Source organism: Nelusetta ayraudi, unplaced genomic scaffold (genome assembly GCF_046127955.1).
Source record: "Nelusetta ayraudi isolate G7.1 ecotype Tasmania unplaced genomic scaffold, CSIRO-AGI_Nayr_v1 ptg000002l, whole genome shotgun sequence".
Classification (NCBI taxonomy): domain Eukaryota; kingdom Metazoa; phylum Chordata; class Actinopteri; order Tetraodontiformes; family Monacanthidae; genus Nelusetta; species Nelusetta ayraudi.
The window spans coordinates 12,244,401-12,256,034 of NW_027466052.1; the positions used below are offsets into that span (position 1 = coordinate 12,244,401).

Consider the following 11,634-nt stretch of genomic DNA (forward strand, 5'->3'; position numbering starts at 1 on the left):
AGGAGGAGGAGGGTGAGGTGGAGTAGGAGGAGGAGCAAGAGAAGGAGGAGGAGGAGAGGGAGTCAGACCCAGGATCCTGGGCCCTGCACAGTGCACAGCCAGACCTCTTCCTCCTCCAGAACACCCACCCCACCCCCCGACACACACACACACACACACACACACACACACACACAGGCGCGTGCACATACACACATACACACACACACAGGCGCGTGCACACCCCCCCACCTGCTCCACTCGGAGGAGTGCAGGAGCAAAGAACAGCCAAGGACACATGCTGTGTGGCACCCCTCTCTCACATCCCTCTTCCTCCTCTGATACCTCCTGCATTATTCATATTAAAATACAGACTGATATAAAGATGAATAATAAATGCAGTCAACACAAAACAAAAAAAAAAAAAAGAAAGAAAGAAGCTGGCAGACCTGCGCTGTCAAATTGGTCACTTGATAGAAATGAAAATGTATTGGCTCTATTCATCCTGACAACGGCTATATTTGAAACATAAACAAATTAAAATTTCAAGCCCTTAATCTAGACGTCCCCGCGCTGCTTCCGCTTCACTTTGCCTGAGACAAATTTATATCCTGACATGTATTTATCTGAGCAGCTGATCTTCTTAGAAAGAGAATTTAAATATACAGTATATACAGATATGTATATATGCACAGATATATATCTATATATATCTATATAGATATATATATACATAAGTGCATTGAATAAATGTTTTAATTCCGGTAAAGATATTTAAATCATCCTGTTTTTGGAAGAGCAGAGCAAACTTTCTCTGAGCCCCGAGTCCATTTCCTTTGTGAGACTTCAAAGTAAGACACGGACGCCGGGGCTGCAGCACCACCGCACATCCAAATCATTCACCTCAGCCGCGACACTGGCCAGAGCCTTAAAATGACAAAGAGGATGGAAAAAAATAGAAATAATAACACATTTCCGGTGATCTTATTCCCCCTTGAGGTTTGCAGGCAACCAGGCAGTCGCAGCAGGAATCGCTGTTCTGTCTCCACTTTCACCACAGCAGCCCGGTTGGGGTGTAGGCTGCTTTAGCTAAAGGTTAGCGTGAGCGAAGATGGGACAACCAATGGCTCGATTAGATGTTGCCATCATATGGAAGGTGGAATGATTTCTGACAATGATAAACAAAGCATCCAAATGGGGCAGGGAGGGTGGGGGGTGGGGGGGAGAGTTTATGTCCCCCTTTAAGCTGATCAGATAAGTGCTTTATCCATAAATCTGTTTTTTTTTTAATATATATATATATATATATATATACACACACTGTCATTCATTTCAAGCATTTCCAAAAAAAAAAGAAAAAAAAGAAAAAAAAAAAGAGCATGAATCAAAATGTGGCCTATGCTCGCCCGGTGATTAACACTGAGGAGATTCCTCACGCGGGGCTTCACAATTAATACAGGCCCGACGCCACGAGTGTCTCCCTGAATATTTGTTATCGGAGGAGGGAAAAAGGCGGGCGAGGATTGCATTTTGTTTTTAATGTTTTGCTCAAGCAGAGCACGGCTGTCATGCCCGCTTTTTTCAGCATGTCAGACAAAAAGAGAGGAGAGATGGAGAGGGAGGGTTCCTGGAGGAGAGGAGAGGAGAGGAGAGGAGAGGAGGTGGGCTGGGCGGGGGTGGGGGGTGGGGGGGGGGTGCGGAGGGGCTGCTGACATGCACTTGTCTCCAATCTCTTCGAATGCATTGCACAATTCATCTGCTTTGTCTCTACTGCCACGGCTGAGGACAATCAGACCAGACGCCCATTAGATACCTCATACTGCACACACCCCCCTCCAGCACCCCCCGCCTCCTTTCCCCATGCACCCCTCCCCCGTTACCCCCGTCTTCCTCCCCCAACACTGTTTTTTTTTTTTTTTTCATGTGACATGCTGACTGAAGGAGGCAAGGCAATTCACAAGCATCCCCCCCAAATGGGGGAAAATGTCAGGAAGGGAACCCACATCAAAACCATGTTGTCATGGTGATACAGTATGGTCCAGAATTTACAGACGAGCACGCAGCCACTCGCAGGATGTTCAGTATACAAACACACACACGCGCAGGTTTTTATGTGTGCCGAAAAAATAAATACGGTCGCCTTTCTTTCTTTTTTTTTTTTTGCTGTTGTTGTTTCTCTTTGGACAAAAGAAAAACAATAAATAATAAATACGGACGGACGGACGGTGAAATGAGAAGGGCTTTTGTCTCCACAGGCTGATCTTTTCCTCCCTGCCCTAAATTCCATCCTTCGATTCAGAATTTTAAGTAAACACACGCGACAAAATTCCTGATAGAATATTTCTGCTGAAACAAGAAAATATTACTATCTTATCAACAACAAAAAAAACCTTGCGATTTAATTTTGGTTAAACAAACCACGTGTTTGGGAGTTAATTAACATTTACAAAGAAATGACTTTAAAGAAAAGCTTCATAATAAAAATAACATTTCAATGAACTATTCTTAAAAAAAAAAAAAAAAAAAAAGCAATTAAAGATAATTGAATAAATAAATGAATGACTGTTCTTCCACAAGAGCAATTTCCCTTGCTAAATAATAAAATTGACGATGGGTGGTGGGGAAAAAAAATACTCATATTTTTAACAAAAGGTTTTTGTATTTAATATTCAGCCTGATATCACTGCGCTGAGTAGCTGCATCGCAGCGGCGTCAACATCGACTCTGTGCATGGACGTGTAAAATCCTCCTGCTGCTGCAGGGAAATTCTACAGCAAGGTCACATGACCAGGGTACCCATCCACAGCAGCCATTCCTCAGCTGAAAGTGTGAGCGGACAATCGAGGTCCCCGCAACGCTCGGCTACTCCATGATCTCCTCTCGCCCAGGAAAAAAAAAAAAAAGAAAAGAAAGGGAGAGGGCAGAAAAGAAAGAGTGAAGGGAGGAAGGCGGACGAAAGAGAAAAGCGGCTCTTTCACCCTACTTGTTTAGAAGGCTGCCAGCACTTTGCTCCAGCTTTTGAGCTGAACTAGACCGACTGCCCCTGGCGCAAGAGGATCCTCCATCCCGGCAGCCGTCCGCTGGCAGGCCTCACTGGGGTCACTTTATTGAGGTTACTCTGCTCTGCACTACATAAGAAAGAGGAGATGGGGAGATATTAATGGTAAATGTGGCATAGTCACAGCTGTAAAAGCCCTTCTTTGCCCTCCCTTTTTTCTTTGTTTGGCCAGAGGAGCTGAAGGCTTAGGGATAAAGGTACTGCTCAAATCATGAGACAGGGATAAAGCCAGGGAAAGATAGTGAGCTCTGACCCAGCGACAGAGCGCCGGATAATTAAAACACCCAGGGCCCCCAAACTGCCCTCATCCATCTCGTCCTTCTTTTTCTTTTCTTTTCTTCCTTTGCTGCACAGCTTTCGCCTCCTCCCATCTTCTCCCTCCTCCCCCCGAAAGAAAAAAAAGAAAAGAAAGACTGGCACGCAAACACTCTTACATTCCCAGATAATAAACGGTACAAGACAACAAAAATGCATATTGGGACGATGCCGGGGTCTCCGCCAGCGAGATCTGCCAGTGACGGGTCCTCTGGGTAAAATCTACACAAGCAGAGGCACACATCGCTCCCACTGGCTCTGCTGTGCTATATGTTTATTTTTCATTTGTAGGATTTTTCTTTTCTTTTCTTTTTTTTTAGGATCATGAATGATTCCCGTTTTTATCTGATTACTCCCAGACAGTCTGCCTCCACAGCCTCATAAAAACACAAAAGGATAGAAACAAAATGGCACACCATGTAGTGCTTTTAATTTAACAAACGTCCCCTCTGCCTTTGCTTACATTTCATTCATTTCATATTACCTCTATTCCCATTTTAATATTGCTGCATTTCACGGAGATAAATAAATCTGGACTGGGGGCATTGTCATCTTTCGAGAACGGACCACATACCCTGATAAAAAAAAATAAATAAAAATGTTCATTCCGTCTGGACCAACGTGAATGGAAGAAACACTGAGGAGAAATTAGGGAGAAAGGAATCAGGAAGGGTTACATGTCACGAAGAAGATCAGAACGTTTCTCCACAAAGCCGCCAAGAAAGAAAAATAAAAAAGAGCCACGTCTATATATCATCTATGTATGTAACAACCAGGCGAGGGCAATGTTGTGTGTGTGTGTGTGTGTCTGTGTGTCTGTGCCTCTGTCAGGTGATCACAATGTTCCTTGCGCCGCAGCTGCTAGCGATGCTCTCGGGCAGGCTACACTGCCCTCTTTTGGCCGCTCACCAAAAATGCCGCGCATCACAAATAACAGCTCATCAATTTGAGTCTCTTTCTTTCTTTCCTTCTTTCTTTCTTCCTTCCTTCCACCCTTTATGCAATCCATCCCTCTGGCTCATACACACCTCCGCGTGCTACCGCCTCCTGATTTACTCCCGCAAATATTTCCTTTGCTTTTATATTTGATGAAGTGTGACTGACTTGGACGGCTGGGTTCAAGCAAAACTCGCCCCATATGTCATCTGTGTGGTCGTTGACCTAGCTGCGAGAGAGCCCGTGAATGAGGACCTGGAAAGAGCTGTGACTTGGAGGGGGGGCGGGGGGGGGGATAGGGGGGGAAGCTAGCTAGGGAGGAAAAAAGAGAGGGTACCCCAACGTGGCCCCACAAAACCCCTACAAAACACACACACACACACACTTTCCAGACTGAAGTCATTAACAGCAGGGCCTTTGATTTCCACAGCAGAACCCCGCAGCCCGATATGCCCCCACTGCCGCTGGAGTACGGTTTCTGCTGCGGTGCGGCTGCACGACCTCGCCGGGCAGATTAAGGAAGGACGAGGGGCAGAGTGCTATCGCTGATGAATTTTCAATGTGTGGAAGATGATTTATTGGAGCACTTAAAAGATCTGTAGGATACTTGGCACCCGGCTCAGCCTCTAATAGACCCCAGCGTGAAGCGACGGACCTCAACAAACCATGCAGCTGTTTTGCAAAAGAGTCATCCTTAAAAAAAAAAAAAATATCGCCCTCAACATGGCACGGGGTGTTCCACGTCTCTATCTGCCGAGTGCGCAATTATAAGAGTTGGTACAGCTGCAACTTAATGTGGCAGGAGAAAGAGAGGAGAGGGAGGGGTCAAAGGGCGTGAGAAAAAAAAAAAATCCCCTGCCGCTTTGTGACCCTCTTGGTCAAGCACGAGGTCCGTCCAGCTCAGTCGACGCGTGGATCGTGTGTGGCTGCCAAAAGTTAAACAGAGGGGCAGCTCACAACATGGATCTCTGCTCTCTGACCTGCAACTGTAAATCTACCACCTCCTCCTCCAGTGCAGCGCCACCTTTTTGTGCTTTGAAAGCCGTGGTAGGTATATTGTCCTGTTTGGCACCATCAATAAAGTAAAAAGTCTTTTTTTTTTTTTTATGCATATTCACGATGAACTGATTCACAGGCTCTTCATTAATAGGTGAGATTGTAGGCCAGGAAGCCTGCATGGTCTGAAATTGTAAAATACATGTACATTGTAGACATTGTAAACATTATTTGTCTGTCTTTTAAACACTTTTAGTGTTTGTGGCCTATTTTGTAATTTAGATTTTGTCCAAAACAAAATTTGAAAGTGCAAAAATTAAAATGAAGTACAGGAAAACGCACGCATGCTGAAAGGTGTATAATAATTTTGGAAACTGGTACAATTTTGGAAAAGCCAACATGCTGAGGGAATTTGACAGTTAAGTGAGTGGTTCCTACATCTGCCACCCTTGGCGGCGTGCAGTGACAGTCTGCGGCGCAGCTTCCTGCATACCTGACTACAGCAGGGAGGGTTAAAGACAGCAACACAGGATCTAGCAGCTTTAGTCCCCAGAACAGCCAGCTTACACAGATAAGTGGGCCAGACTGGATAAGCCTCACTAAAGTATTCTATTACTGTGCCAATTACCCCTCGGTAAATAATATGGGGGTGTAGAAATTGCAAGTAACAGGAAATAGAATATATGCAGGCAGAAAATGTAAAAAAAAAAAAGAAAAAAAAACGTGAGTGTGTGAGTGTTTCCATAAATTACATTTCAGGATTGATACATTTATTTCTAAAATAAATGCAGGGAAAGGATGTTGTTTTCATGTTTGTGTGTGCGTGCGTGTGTGTGTGTGTGTGTGTGTGTGTGTGTGTGTGTGTGTGTGTGTGTGTGTGTGTGTGTGTGTGTGTGTGTGTGTGTGTTGTTATTGCTGTTGTTTTAATATTCCAATAAAAAAAAAAAAAATAGCAGTTCACTATATTCAGCTGTGCCGCTCTGGTGACATTAAGGAGCAGATCCAAAGCAGCGCATGTTTTCTGCAGCCAAGCCCAGTGTGGTCAGCTCCTAAGCCAAGGCCTGACTGGCTGCTCTCCAGTGGGGCCTGAGCAGCCTCTCACAGCAGACACCCAGAAACTGGGCTCTCTAATAGGGACAAATTGGCAATGTCTGTGCAGGCCGGTGCTGTGTGCTCAGAGCTGTGAATTGATAGTGATGCCTAATGATCCCCCTGGGCAGATCAATACCAATAATCCTCTTTCCCGCCTATCCTCCTCATTGACTATAGAGAACCTGGAGCTGGGGAAAACTGTAGCCCAGAGTGACGGCGGGGGAGTTCAAGGCGAGGGCTCCAACTCTGACACACAACTTTTACTTTCCTCTCACACGAGGCCGGCGAAAAACGTCAGGAAAAACAAAAGCATGAGGAGGCGTTTGGTCCTTCCACAGAAACGCCAGCGCCACAGAATTCAAAGCTCGCTAAAGTCCAATAAGTCCACGGGCAAATGTCGCCGACACCGACACTCGCATCCCGCTAAGCAGATTGGAATATAGCAATATAATCTTTCCATACAAAAAAAAACACACAATATCTAAACAACAACAGTATTAAAATCAAAGTGCATTATTCTTAGACAAGGAGAGATCAATATTTACTCTGTCTTTACATATTTCTTATTGTGTTTAAAGCCAGTGGCCAGCAGCAGCTGAATTTCACATCAATTATGTGAAAATCATTGCATTCTCTCACTCCCCTTTAAAACCCACAAGTGAGATCTGGTCTGTGTCAATACTCTGCCGTTGTGCTGTTTAACAACTAAATACTCCATATTGATTCCAAGATTAGGACTTTATTCATCTACGTCACAGCCGACTGCTAAAAAAAAAAAAAAGAGAAAGATTTATACAATTCTTTTTGCAGCGGTGTGCGGCACAATAAACAAAAATATGCATTTCCCCCCCCCCACAGAATAAATCCTGACTGATTAAACAAGAAAGTTTGTTTTTTTCACTGAGGGCAAAAAGGAGGAACTAGTTGTGAAGCTCAGGATATGTTCAGCAGTGCACGGATGAGGTGAAGCATGCAATCCCAAAGGACCTGTGTGTGTGTGTGTGTGTGTGTGTGTGTGTGTGTGTGTGCGTGTGCGTGTGCGCGCGCCTGCCCTCGTCTACGCTGTGCAGTCATAAAGCCTCACATCACCCCCTTGCACCCCGCGGTCGGCAGCTGATTACTCCCACCAAACACATCCATACACTTTATCCCAGCTGTCACAGTGCATACTCATTACCCCCTGCACCAGCCAGCTGACTCCACGCGGCCACACCCGCCTGGACACGGCTCCAGGGGCCAAACCAGGGACAGAGAAAATCATCGTCTTGAAAAATATATTCATAAATGTTCCCCCTTTATGCCTGCGAAGGCACCAGTCAGCGTTGTAATGTTGCCGTTGTTTCGTCGGGTTTTGTGATTCCAATGGGGAAAAAGTGAAAAGTATTTTGTTTGTGAAATGACCCTCTAAAATTTCGGTCATAAAATAATAACATTGTGTTTTATTATTATCCTTTAACGTCAACATTTTGTCAATGAATCTAAAAAAAATTGGGGGGATATTTTGATGACAAAAAAATAACACACACCAGGTATGCGAATTCCTCAAGTGCGTGAGGACAAAATCACGACCAATCTGTGTCGTGCATCTCGCATCAAAACAAGGCGGGAGAAGTGAGCTGGTGTGAATAATGCAAAGTTTAGAGAGGAGAGGAAGACGCCCCGTCTCCCCCAACAAGCCTGTGTGCCGCACCGCTCGTCCTCACTGATGCACCAAACTCAAAGTTACATTTGACTGAAGTCTACGTGTGTGTGTGTGCGTGCGTGCGTGCACGTGCAGGTGAGTGTCGCAGGCTTCCTATCGCTGCTCGGGTGAGAGATGACAAAAAGTGACACACTTGAGCTCCTGTCACGCAGTCGGTATTTCTCCATGGAGACCCAGGTGTCGCGTCTCAGATCTTCACGGCTTCATAAAAACAGCGCTTTAGCCAGCGTGTCAATCGATGAAGTGCACCGTGCACTGTTACTGACATCGCTTACACTCACTTTGGCGCTCGGTTAAAACCTTGGGACAATTTAGGTCACACGTGCTTGTCAGTAAAAACTCCCCAAAAAATATATATATATACCCATGCGCATAGAATTATTTGCAGAATTTGAAATCTATTTACGACGGCATTCTGAAAATGGAGGGAAAAACGGAAGTGTGATGTACTGAGTGAAAGTAAGAAGTGAGATTTGAGGGGGAGAAAGTGAGACGATGGTACAGTTACTGGCAGTATTTTATCCTTTAACCACCCTGCCGAACAGATTTTCCGTCACTGATTGACGCCAAGAGACTTCAAACAGAGAGAAATAACAAAAAAAAAAAAAAATCAGTGTCACTGCATTTAAAATTCAAATACGCAGCCAAAAAAGTAAACACCCATTTTTATCTAATTTGAAAAGATTGTGCAAAATTGTAATGTATTTTTTGCTTTATCCAATTAGATGCATCACTTTGGGGGAAGTTCTGAAAGGCTCTCTGCGCCAGGGAAGATGTTGACAGTCGCAAAACACGCACGCAACTGAAATAAGCAAATATAATTGAGATAAGCAGAAACTCAGACGCGGCTTCTTAATCAAATCAAGCGGAAAAGGTTATTTCAATCAGCGTTTTCGGGGAGGTTGGGACGCCGAGAGGAAGTGGCGTCGCGAGAGTCACAACCTGACTTTTTTTTTTTTGTTGTTGTTGTTTTTTTTTCTGTTTGTTTTTCTGCCCTGCCACGTGCACCTCGCTCCCCACAGCGCCCGCCTCCCACTGAAGCAAAGTGCTGCGGCGCTTTAAACAGCAGCATTTAATTCATTACATCATTATGTCATCTCATACTAATCTGCACAGTGGCCTCCGCTGCTTTGACATGCAAATGGATTAGAAAAATGTCTGGGGAGGTAACGGGGGGGGGGGCAAAACAGCAATCATCACTTCTTGTCAATGGGGTGAAAATATGCCCTGAAGCTGCGCTGCCATTTTCTCCCTCTTCTCTTTAGCTGGGCTCCTCTTTTTTTCCCCTCCCCCACCCCCCTCCCAACATCACCCCCCCCCCTCGCTGTTTTGTGTGTACACGCGCGCATGTACGTGCGTGTCCCCTCCAGTCTGGCACCCCTACTTCTCCTTCCCCCGTCTTCATCAGCGACTCCCCCCCCCCCCCAAACAAAGCGGCGGCCGGATCGCACCAAACGCCGGCAATCTGTTGAGAATCAGACTCCCCATAGAGAGCGTATAAACAATACAGCGCGTGGCACGCACTTACGGTACAGCCCCCCACCACCACCACCACCTCCTCCACCCCCCTCACCCCCAGATCCCTATCCCAGTTACACACACGTGCCCCTCATCTACATATTCACAAAAAAAACGGGCCCCTCTGGCGTTCCCCCCTCATCAGTAGCAGCCACCCCTCCACTCCCCCCCCTCCGACCACCACCACCACCACCACCACCCCCAGCCCCCCCTTTTAGCCTCATCAGCACACGCCGGTGTGACTGGGGAACGGCAGGCTGGCTGGCTGGATGGATGCAAAAAAAATAAAGAAAAAAAACGTGTGCCGGCGGAGACCACACACACACACACACACACACACACACACACACACACACACACAATGCATGAACAGACACACCAATGCGCAAAATCAATTTCTTTCCTTCTTTTTTTTTTCTTCTTCTGTGTTTTTTGTTTTTTTTTGGAAGGGGGTGGGGGGGGGTGCACGTGCCGCACACAAATGCGCGGCGGCAGAGTAAACAGAGAAATCAGAGGCAGAGTTAGTGAGATCTGGTGATGCCGAGAGCCGGCCATGCTCATCTAATTTCCACCCCCTCCTTTTTTTTTTTTTTCACCTCCCCCTTCCCCACCTCCCCCTCCCCCTCCTCTCGCTCTCCCCCTCGTCTCTCTCCTCTCATCATCAGGTACCTGGTGACGAGCGGCCCGTGATAATCCACAGCCTCTAACCAATCAATCAGCAGCGTTGTAATCAGCGGCGTCGAGAGAGAGAGAGAGAGAGAGAGACGGCGAGGGAGAGAGAGGGAGTGGGAGAGAGAGAGAGAGAGGGAGAGAAAGAGGAATACAAAAAAGCCCATAACTTACCACCGGGTCGCCTCCAGTCGGCTCAGCACGAGTGGAGGTCTGGTCAGGAGGCTCTGGCTGCAGCTATGTGGACCCCATCGCCAGAAATATGAGAAACACTTTGATTTTTTTTTTATCCTCCAGCCTTCTTTTTTCCTTTTTTTTTCCTCTACCCCCCTTAAATCAAAATTGATAGATTTTTTTTTTCACCGCATCATAAACATGTAAGCAACATATAAAGCTCTCCCCCCCCTCCCTCTCCCTATTTCAGTCTGACTCTCGCTCTACCTATCTCTATTCCTCCCTCTCTGCCTCGCTGTCACTCTCTCTCCCTATTTCCCTCTCTCCTCCCTCAGTGTCTGCCTGTTGCAACCGTGTGGACATATACACCACTGCACGTTGGAGGTATAGAAATATATATATAAATATATATATATATTACGGAGCATTCATCTCAGTGTGCAGGAGATGGAAGGAGGCTTGGCTGGTGTGAGATCCTGCAGATCTGCTGGACCATGTGAGTGTCTCTGTGTGCCTGGGCTGGTGGGAGGGAGGGAGGAGAGAAAGGAAGCAAAGGGAGGGTCAGAGCTAAATGTTCTACCAAGAACACGGGGACCAGATTGACTCTTTTCTTTTGCTTTTTTTTTTTTCTTCTTGAATCAAAGACATTTTACCTCCACCTTCCTCCTCCTCCTCCTCCCCTTTAATGCCCCTGCACCACCCACCACCACCACCACCTCCTCCTCCTCCCCCCAAACTCCATCGTACCCCCGCCCTGTCCCAAACCTCCCCTCCTTCTTCCCAGTTTTTCGCTCATAGGCATTCCCTCTCCAGACATCAGCATCCTTTGAGGGGGTTAGCTGTCTCGAGGAAGAGGTAACGCCGCCTAGCAGCCTCGTACATTGTGCCTTGAGGCTGAGATAGCGGAAAAGCCATGCGCTATCATCATTTTTTTGAGGTGTGCAGCAAAAGTAAAGACAAGAAAAACATACTGGTTTTACACGGCTCCCCAAAAGATCTGATGCCGAATTTAGCATAGGATTACACAAAAACCTCTGCTGTGAACCTCTGAACAGAACCCCCGATTTCCACACACTCTGTGATTCCTCTCCTCCCCCTCACCAAAGAGCCAGAGATGTAGGGGGAGTCGGCACAACCTGAAGCTAGGGCATGGCGCCTAAGTTTAGTTCAACAAAAGAGCTCAGGCAGAACTGGC

General features: G+C 46.4%; 1 long non-coding RNA gene across 1 annotated transcript in view; it reads right to left on the reverse strand.

Moving 5' to 3' along the window:
* The window catches only part of LOC142887878 (uncharacterized), a 95,638-nt gene extending 84,943 nt beyond the window's left edge, over positions 1 to 10,695 (reverse strand). The window contains exon 1 of the long non-coding RNA XR_012926612.1: positions 10,440 to 10,695. This is a non-coding gene — a long non-coding RNA (uncharacterized LOC142887878). The remainder of the gene's footprint in view (positions 1 to 10,439) is intronic.
* Positions 10,696 to 11,634: the final 939 nt, after the last annotated feature.